We start from the raw sequence: 9,850 nt of genomic DNA on the forward strand, positions 1-9,850 counted from the left end.
CCCACTTGTTCCGTGCGCGCCATGCCTTGCTGGGCCTGGCCTTGCGCTGGGCCTGGCGAGGCTTTGGCGTGTGTGTTGAAGCGTGTGGCTTGCTGGGCGAGGGCCTGACTTCGTGTTGGGCCTTCGTCTAGCAAGTCTCGTCCGATGCTACTCCGTACGATACGCTTCCGATAAAATTCCCTATTCCGGAATTCATTTCCGATACGAACAATATTTAATATATCCGATTCCGGAATTAACTTCCGTTTCGAACAAATATTTAATATTTCCGTTTCCGGAATTATTTTCCGATTCCGATAATATTTCCGATTCTGACAATATTTCCGTTTCCGGCAATATTTCCGATTCCGGCAATATTTCCATTTCCGATAATATTTTCCGATATGTACCATGTTTCCGTTTCCGGCAACATCTACGACTTGGATAATATTTATATTTCCGATACGATCCATATTTCCGTTTCCGGCAAAATCATCATTTCCGGAGTATTCATTTCTTGCCTTTGACGATCTCATCTCCCACTGAAACATAGATCCGTCGATTCCGAATATCCATAGATGGGTATTTAATGCCATTAAATACTTGATCCGTTTACGTACTATTTGTGTGACCCTACGGGTTCAGTCAAGAGTAAGCTGTGGATTAATATCATTAATTCCACTTGAACTGAAGCGGCCTCTAGCTAGGCATTCAGCTCACTTGATCTCACTGAATTATTAACTTGTTAATTAATACTGAACCGCATTTATTAGACTTAACATTAAATTCATACTTGTACCAAGGGCATTATTTCCTTCAGTCTCCCACTTGTCCTTAGGGACAAGTGTGTATTTCCTAATTACTTTGTAATTGATGCTTGCTCTTGAACATAAGGTAAGAGTTGTCATCCTTATTATGTCCAGAGGTGTTTCTCGGTTTCAGAGTTCAACTGATCAAATAAACAGATAATCATAGCGTATAATTCATCTGAGCACGGCCATGCATTTTACAGTTTCTAGCTCTCCGAGTGGCCTTGTACAACTTTTAGCATCACACCCCGATTTATGGGAGGACAATCCCAATCTTGCGATCTTGAGATTAGACTTCGTTTGATAGGTTATTACCTAAGAGGCTGAGCGTTGCCTTTATGGCCTCCTTTTACGGTGCGACGGTTGACAACGTCAAAGTAACCAGTTCTCAAACAAGTAATCTCAAATCACTCAGGTATTGAGGATTAGTGTCTAATCATTTTAATGAAATGTACTTATGACAGATTTTCATCTCTTACAGTAAAGTTTCATATGTCTGTCCGATACTAGTCTTCCCAAAGTAAGTATCTATGCAAATGATTACGACATTGCCATGTCCACATACTCCCTCCGTCCCGGAATACTTGACCTGTTTTCCTTATCGGGCCGTCCCTTAATACTTGACCTGTTTCTAAAAATGGAAATATTCTAACAATATTATATTATTTCTCACTCCACCCCTATTAACCCACCTACCCCTTACTCCATACAAAAAATAATTAAAAATTCAACCCCTATTCTCTCCCAACCCCACCCCTTCACACATTTCCCACTAACTACATTAAAATAATACCCCACTATCAACTACTACCTATTAAATTAAATAAGTCAATTCAAGTCCCTTAAACTCTGTGCCGGTTAAACTGGGTCGAGTATTCCGGGACAGAGGGAGTAGTTCAAGAAACATAACTACTAGTCATCTTGCATTCTAGTCGTCTAACGTTTTCTATGCATCCATCTTTATAGAAAACTCCGACCAGGGACCATTTTCAAATTTTGACATTCAAGTTCACTTGATAGACATTTCTTAGTCACAGGACTGGTCCTGACAGTCTATCTTGAATATATCGTCAAATTGAAGGGACTCATCATTTAATAAACCACAAATTAAATGGAAATATGAATTTCTATTCATTTATTGTGAATGATTAACCAATAATGTTTTACAAAATATTAAACTCTAAAACTTTAAAACATTAAACAAGGACATCAAAGCCATTCTCCAATATGCTTGATACCCATAGCTGCAGTGTGCGAGTTGTGCTTCGCCTGCGGCAGAGGTTTAGTCAATGGATCTGAGATGTTGTCATCTGTTCCAATCTTGCTTATCTCGACTTCTTTTCTTTCAACGAACTCTCGTAGAAGATGAAATCTACGAAGTACATGCTTGACTCTTTGGTGGTGTCTAGGCTCCTTTGCCTGTGCAATAGCTCCGTTATTATCACAATATAGGTCTATTGGTCTTTTAATGGAGGGGACTACACCAAGTTCACCTATGAACTTCCTTAGCCATATAGCTTCCTTTGCTGCTTCATGTGCAGCAATGTACTCCGCTTCAGTTGTAGAATCCGCAATGGTGCTTTGCTTAACACTTTTCCAGCTTACTGCACCTCCGTTGAGGCAGAAGACAAACCCAGACTGTGATCTGAAATCATCTTTGTCGGTTTTAAAACTTGCATCCGTATAGCCTTTAACAATTAATTCATCATCTCCACCATAGACCAGGAAGTCATCTTTGTGCCTTTTTGAAGGAAATAGTGCCCTTGGTCCAAGTATGCATTCTATGTTAAGTCTAATAAGTGCGGTTCAGTATTAATTAACAAGTTAATAATTCAGTGAGATCAAGTGAGCTGAATGCCTAGCTAGAGGCCGCTTCAGTTCAAGTGGAATTAATGATATTAATCCACAGCTTACTCTTGACTGAATCCGTAGGGTCACACAAATAGTACGTAAACGGATCAAGTATTTAATGGCATTAAATACTCCATCTATGGATATTCGGAATCGACGGATCTTGGTTTCAGTGGGAGCTGAGATCGTCGCAGGCAAGAAATGAATACTCCGGAAACGATGATATTGCCGGAAACGGAAATATGGATCGTATCGAAAATATAAATATTATCCAAGTCGTAGATGTTGCCGGAAACGGAAACGTGGTACGTATCGAAAAATATTATCGGAAATGGAAATATTGCCGGAATCGGAAATATTACCGGAAACGGAAATATTGTCAGAATCGGAAATATTATCGGAATCGGAAAATAATTCCGGAAACGGAAATATTAAATATTTGTTCGAAACGGAAATTGATTCCGGAATCGGAAATATTAAATATTGTTCGTATCGGAAATGAATTCCGAAACTGGGAATTTAATCGGAAGCGTATCGTACGAATAAGCATCGGACGAGGCCTGCCGGACGAGGGCCCAGCACGAAGCCGGGCCATCGCCCAGCAAGCCAGCGCGCCACAACGCACCAGCCAAGGCTGCGCCAGGCCCACCGCAAGGCAGGCCCAGCGCGCGCCAAGACTGCGGCAGCGTATGGGCCTCGTGGCAATAGGCTGCGAGCGCGCGCATGGCGCCCCTCGTGGGCTGCTGTGCGTGCGTGTGTGTGTTTGTGTGCTATACGAATCCTAAAGCTATCAGGTTTCGACATATGATTAAATTCCTAAACCTAAAAGGATGAATTAATTAAATAAGAATTCTATTAGGATTCTAGTTTAATTAATTCGTATCCTAATAGGATTCCAGTTCCTTTTCCATACCTCTATAAATAAGGGCCTAGGGTCATTATTTGTATACACGATTCAAGTATTCAAAGTGATTTTTGAGAGCAAAAATTCAGTCATATAATTGCCTACAATAGCCGAAAATTCTAAGTACCTTAAGGGCGATCCTAGTTGGTCAAGCTTAAGGCGGATCCGGACGTGCTGTGGACTATCTACGGAGGGACGACACTTGGAGTCCTAAAGACTTCTTCTTGTTCGGTTCGGGCGCAGCTAGGGAGGGCACACAATAAAGTGTATGCATCTAAACTATGCTAAATGATTATGTGTAAATAATATGCTTTCCTGGATTTATGGTTTTTCCGCATGATTTATGAATTGTCATATGTATCATAACCTAAGAGTGGTATCACGAGCCTCTTATTATTTTCATAATCTAAATTGCATGAACATGGTTAAATATTACAAATTTGCAAGAATTAAAAGGGGTGATTAATTTTCGTAATTGTTAATTAATTGCAAATTGCGTTTATTTAATTATACGTACGCAGTTTTTCGGCAGTTTCGGCCGAACCCAGAATTCTCAAATTCGAAGCCTAACTATGACTTTTCGGAGGTTTTAGTTTTTCGAATGCAAAATTTCGTAAATTTAAGATGTTAAATTAAATATTTGCGATTCTTGTTGATAAATCTTGAATTTTTGATTGACCTACTGTATATGTTTAACAAGTTTGAATGCCTAGCCTTGTTAATTATGCAATATAATTTGTAATTATGATTAATTTGTTGAAAATTGGAATAATTTAGAATTAATTTGATTTTCATAATTAGTTATAATTTAATTAGATACCTATGATTAAAAACCACCATAAAAATTGTAAATTTATGTTAAATTTTAAATTTTTATGACCTAGACTTGAATCCATGTTAATCGGAAATCAATTAAATAATAAATTTTCGATTTTTCGCCCTAAAATTATGAAATTAATATTATTTATTAATTTGTCATTAATTTTGAATATAAATTTTTAATTTTTATGCGATTCGCTCATATAACTTGCACGCACAAAGCAATGGACGCTACGTGTTACCCTTAAGGGGTGTTGTATAGTGCGGGCATGCGACGACGAGCAAAGGAGCTCGTCGCCCATGCGGTACGAATGCAGCGAGCAAGGGCATGGTGCACGAGCACAAGGAAGCAGCCCTGCCTTGTGTCGTGGGCTGTGTCACTGTGTGCGTGTGGCCCATGGGCGTGCGTTGCGTGGGATTGTTGCGTTGTGATTAGATCGTTTTGAAATTTTAATTTGAAAATTTCAGTTTATGTAATTTTAATTAATTTTAAAATTAATAATTTAAATTATTTTCTTGGATTTTAATTTTGAATATTGTAATTATAATAAATTTTATTTATTCTAATTATTTTACTAAAATTAAAATCCTGAATTAATTTAAATACGACTGAAATTAAATTAAATTTATGGATTCAATTATAAATTTATATGAGCTTTAAATTTTAATTAAATTTGTATGTTCCCGGTTAGACTAGAAATACATTTTTATGTTTAAAATTAGTAAAGCATATGAATTTATTGGTTTAAGTGGGAGCCCTTTTTAGTCATAAACTCTTGATTAGGTCTACAAATCCTTAAGGTTAAAACAACTTGATTAGAATTAATAAGGACTGAATAATTTGTAGATTATTGGTGCCCTTGATTAATTGCTGCAAATGTTTATGTGATGCATAATGTATTTTACTAACCAGCTATGTGGTCCATTCATGATAATGAATGGGTGAATGGTATATATTGTATATGTACTGTTTTGCAGGTTATGAAGTGACTAGTATGGCCCAAATAGGATAGAAAATATGGTCTGCGTACCATTAATTTGAATGTAATTGGTCTAAAGTACCAAAGTTGTTTTTCAATTCAAATATGGTCTGCGTACCATCAAATATTTGTAATTAGTTTTAATTATAGCTTATCCTATTTGAAGAAAATGGTGCCTCCCACGGAGATTTTCAAGACGGACTTTGAAGTTGAAGCTTCAAGATGAAGTCGGGCCATACTAGATCACATTTATCTTATGCATGCTTTAAGTTATTTATTGCTTTAAATATGTCTTAATTATGCATGAGATTGTGGCTTGATTATGTTGCATGATTAAGGATTTTAGTTCACTTAAAATCTAACCAACATAGTAAGATCCTTAAGTTCCAAACTTAAATTTGAGTTAAAAGGTGCCATGCCAAAATATACACTTGCTTGGATATCCTTTACATCAATCTAGTAATAGTTTTCGCTCAGCGAGGTGTTACTTATTGGTCCTAAAGGGGCAAGGTACACAAATAATTGTGAGTACATGTTAGTTTTGGTGAAACTCAACGATATAAGTAAGGAGTCCTTTTATGTCGTGGCAAAATCGATAAGTTTTCCTAATAAGTTCTTAGACGTGCCTATCAACCAATAATAGTTTCTAGACTATTAGCAAAAGGTTTTTGCTTACCTAAGATGTTTTAGGATTAAGTCGACAAACTGTGCTTAATTCTTCAATGATTTTAGGATCTTGGAATCATTTTATTCACACCTGCCGGAACAATAAATTCGAATAAAATGCTAATAACTTGTTTAAATTGCATGATTGCTTTTCAAGTTATTACTCATGATAAATGTTTAGACTTTGCATGCTTCAATGTATGTTTTAATTATTGTTTATAATTAAATATCTTGCACTGCAATAAATCCTTTTAGAAAGGTAACAGTAAATTTCCTCGATTGGTAGTGAATCACTAGTACAAAAAGGTCTATTTGCATCCCTATTATTGCGTCGCTCATTTTAATGAGTGACGCAGAAGTAGTAATTTCGGTTAAAAAATATGATTTGCGTCGCTGATTTATAAACTTGTGACGCAAAATACTAAATAAGAGGGATTTTAGTCATCTGCGTCGTAGAATAACGAACGTGCGACGCAGCTTAGCCTTAATGTGCGACGCAGCTTTACTATTGTGCGACGCAATCCCATTTACTCCATATAACTCTTTAATTTCGATATCACCGAGGAGTTATATATCTACAATTTCCTCCTCTCCTCTCTTTCTCTTTCTCTCTCATCCTCTTCTTCTCCATTGTCGCATGAAATTAAACTCCAACTTTTCTTTGTTTCAACAAATCAGTTGTGCTTTTCCCTTCTAAATATTCTCTCACCAACCCATCCCAATATTTCACTTTTCTATGAAAAATTAACCTTTTGAAAAATGGTAGGAAGAGGCGAAACCCTAGGTTCGGCGTTGGGAAGAAGGCGACATCTCAATGCATTTTGGCTGGCTTGCGTTTATCGGCGGGTCGACTTGTTCGAGTTTTGAAAGCTGGGATGGAGCTCCGGTTTACATCGCCATCATTAATGGGCCTAGGTATTGTTTCTGAGATGTTTTCTTTCTAATTACCGTCATTTCCATGTTCTATTCATTTCCCAATTTAACATATGCTCAATCGAGTTTTGATGAATCCATTGTTTATATTGTTTTGACGGGGACTCCGTTATATTGTTTTGAATGACCATTTTTATATTGTTTTGATGAATCTAGGGTTTAATTGTGTTAGTAAGTTTGTGAATTCGAGTTTTATTTTGCGATTAATTGAACTTTAATTTGAGGATTTTGATTTGAGATGTGTGTTGTTTGTTATTGATTATGTCGAATCTTGGGTCTCCAGCAAATTATGAGATGGTCTCTAACTTATTCAAACTTTAAATTCTTTTTGTTTGTTGAGATTTTATTCTCTTGGAGAGCTGCTTTCCTCTTGAAAGAAGGTGAGTTGTATTATTTGATTATTCTGATCATTAATACATCATATCTGGTTACTGTTCTATTTCCTCTTTGCTTTTCTCTATTTTTCTCTGGGATTGTGTTAATTCTTAGCATATTACTTTGAATTTAATTTTGAAGAACAATATAACATTATGTTGTGGATTACTTTGGCCCTTTTGCAGCGGTCCACGATTTTGTTTATTGACCCCTTTATCAGAATTTTGTGGATTGGATATTGCAATTTTGCACTAAGCCATGGCTGCAAGATTCAAGAATTTGCATGCTATATATTTTAGATTGTTAGGGAAGTTTGTGTGCATTAGCTCTCGCTGATTTGTATGTTAGTTTGTCTCGAACAACCAAATTTCAAAACTGGATTGTTAATATTCAATTTCCCCCTCTCTTTACCATGAACTTCCTCCTTTCATCGTTAGTTTCCGTTTTAACGTGAAGGAACATGACAGTATTCGATGATGCCTCCTTGTAATGCTTAACCATGTTTCATGCCCTTTTGAAACTGGCTTGGATGCAGTTCTGTTTCTCTGCTCTCTGGGAGTATTTTTTTCTTCCTTCGTTTTGTTCTGAAATGTCGCTTCAGTCATCGGATATTATGTTTGGTCAACTTTTGTAGAAAAATGTTTTGTGCACCCTCACGTGAGAATGTGATAGCTTCATTGTTTGATAAATGTCTAATAACAAAATCTTCAAGCAAAAAAGAAAAAAGCAAAGGGAGAAAGTAAACACATGTTAAGCATTGAAGGTTTGCATGAAAAATGCAATCTTGGCCTCTTAGGTTAGAAGACTTAGAACACACATGACATAGCTACGAGTTTGAGATTGTTACGTACTGCATGGTATTTACTTGCTTGGTAATTGGTATGACTGATCAAATCTCAGTTTTCATGGTGAGTGTAAACTTATGCTAGCTCATGTCTTGTGTGAAATGTGGTGATAGACAGGTCTGGATTTTTCTGTTTAGTGTTTACCCAGGATATTCCACGAATAAGGTTCAGAATGCATGTGTAGATTGTTTGACCAGTTTGTCATTTCAAGGTGATATATATATAATAATCTTAAAAGAATACCATAGCTTTAGATTAAAACTTGAGCTGATAATCACTAAATCATGGTATTTGTAGGAGGAGGATTTGCTATTGATCATTGTAGATACGAATTGCCAGTATTGATCATTGTAGATGCTGCAAAGAGATTATCTTCTTATTGCTGTTGGTCTTTCTGTTATATTCATGACCATAGAAGTTATTGGTTGGATCAAAGCCAACAGTCTTTCCATTCTAACCGACGTTGCTCATCTTGCTTCCTGCTTGTTGCTCTATTCTGCTTGTTGCTTTCCCAAGGAAGAGGGAAGCTTGATTTTTTTTTTTAAAGTTAGGTTTCTAAAAACAAAACGTCTTGTTAATGGGAAATGTGTTGGTATTTCCCATTTTTCACAAGGATTTGGTTTTCTTTGGCATAATGAAGCTTATGAGCAGATATGGTTTTAATAAAGAATGTTATACTGATGCTCATCGCACTAGACCTTGGAAGTTTATTTCTCAGTTATAACCTCTTTTCGCTCTTGATTGGATTTTAACAGGTTTCAGCCCAAACTGAGTAATGGCTTTGTTATTAGTGGATTCTGCTGGTTTTCTTTTTTGTGTTCCTGTCATTTTGGTTCTGCCTGCAGCGTGGTGGTATTGGTTTTTTGAGTCTATGTTCTGGTTGGTGATGGTTGTGATAGTATGCTAGAAGCTTCTGAGTTTCTTATGTTGCTGGTGCTGACTGCTGAGTGGTCGTTGCTTGCCTAGAGAAGGTTTTAGAGGAGTCTCGTTTTGCGAATAAGTTTGTGCTACCATATAAGGAAGTCCATGAAGACTCCAGTAACACTTTTTTTGGGATGGGTCCTTGCATGGATTTCCCCTATAGAATATTATAACCGTAAGGTCTAGATGTTGGTGCTCCGGTATATATTTCCGGCTTCGATACCATATTTTTGTTCTTTTGATAATTTCTGTAACTTTTAACATTCTAGAAAGTTGTTTAAATTGAATGTCACCATATTTGCATTTTGTGTTTTGGTAGTATTAAAAGCTGCTTATTTTATTTAATCTGTAGATTAAATAAAATCAGCAGCAATTTTTTTTAAATATCCAAAAAGTCATTTGCCACGCACATTAAGCTATTGTGCGTGGCAAATGACTTAATTTTTTGGCGCTCAAATTGTCATTTGCGTCGCACATTAAGCTATTGTGCGTGGCAAATGACTTTTTTTTTTGGCGCCTGAAAGTCATTTGCCACGCACTTTAAGCTAATGTGCGTGGCAAATGACTTTTCAACATGGTGCCTGAAAAGTCATTTGCCACGCACATTTGCTTAATGTGCGACGCAAATAAGGGTCATTTGCGTCGAGAGCTTTTGCCACGCACAATGTGCGACGCAAATGCACTTAAATGTGCGATGCAAATGACCCTTTTTGTACTAGTGAATCCAAGAACGATTCATGGAAATGAGAGAAAATGAGCAATTTAAAA

Source organism: Spinacia oleracea, chromosome 6, assembly GCF_020520425.1.
Source record: "Spinacia oleracea cultivar Varoflay chromosome 6, BTI_SOV_V1, whole genome shotgun sequence".
In the NCBI taxonomy this organism is placed as follows: Eukaryota; Viridiplantae; Streptophyta; class Magnoliopsida; order Caryophyllales; family Amaranthaceae; genus Spinacia; species Spinacia oleracea.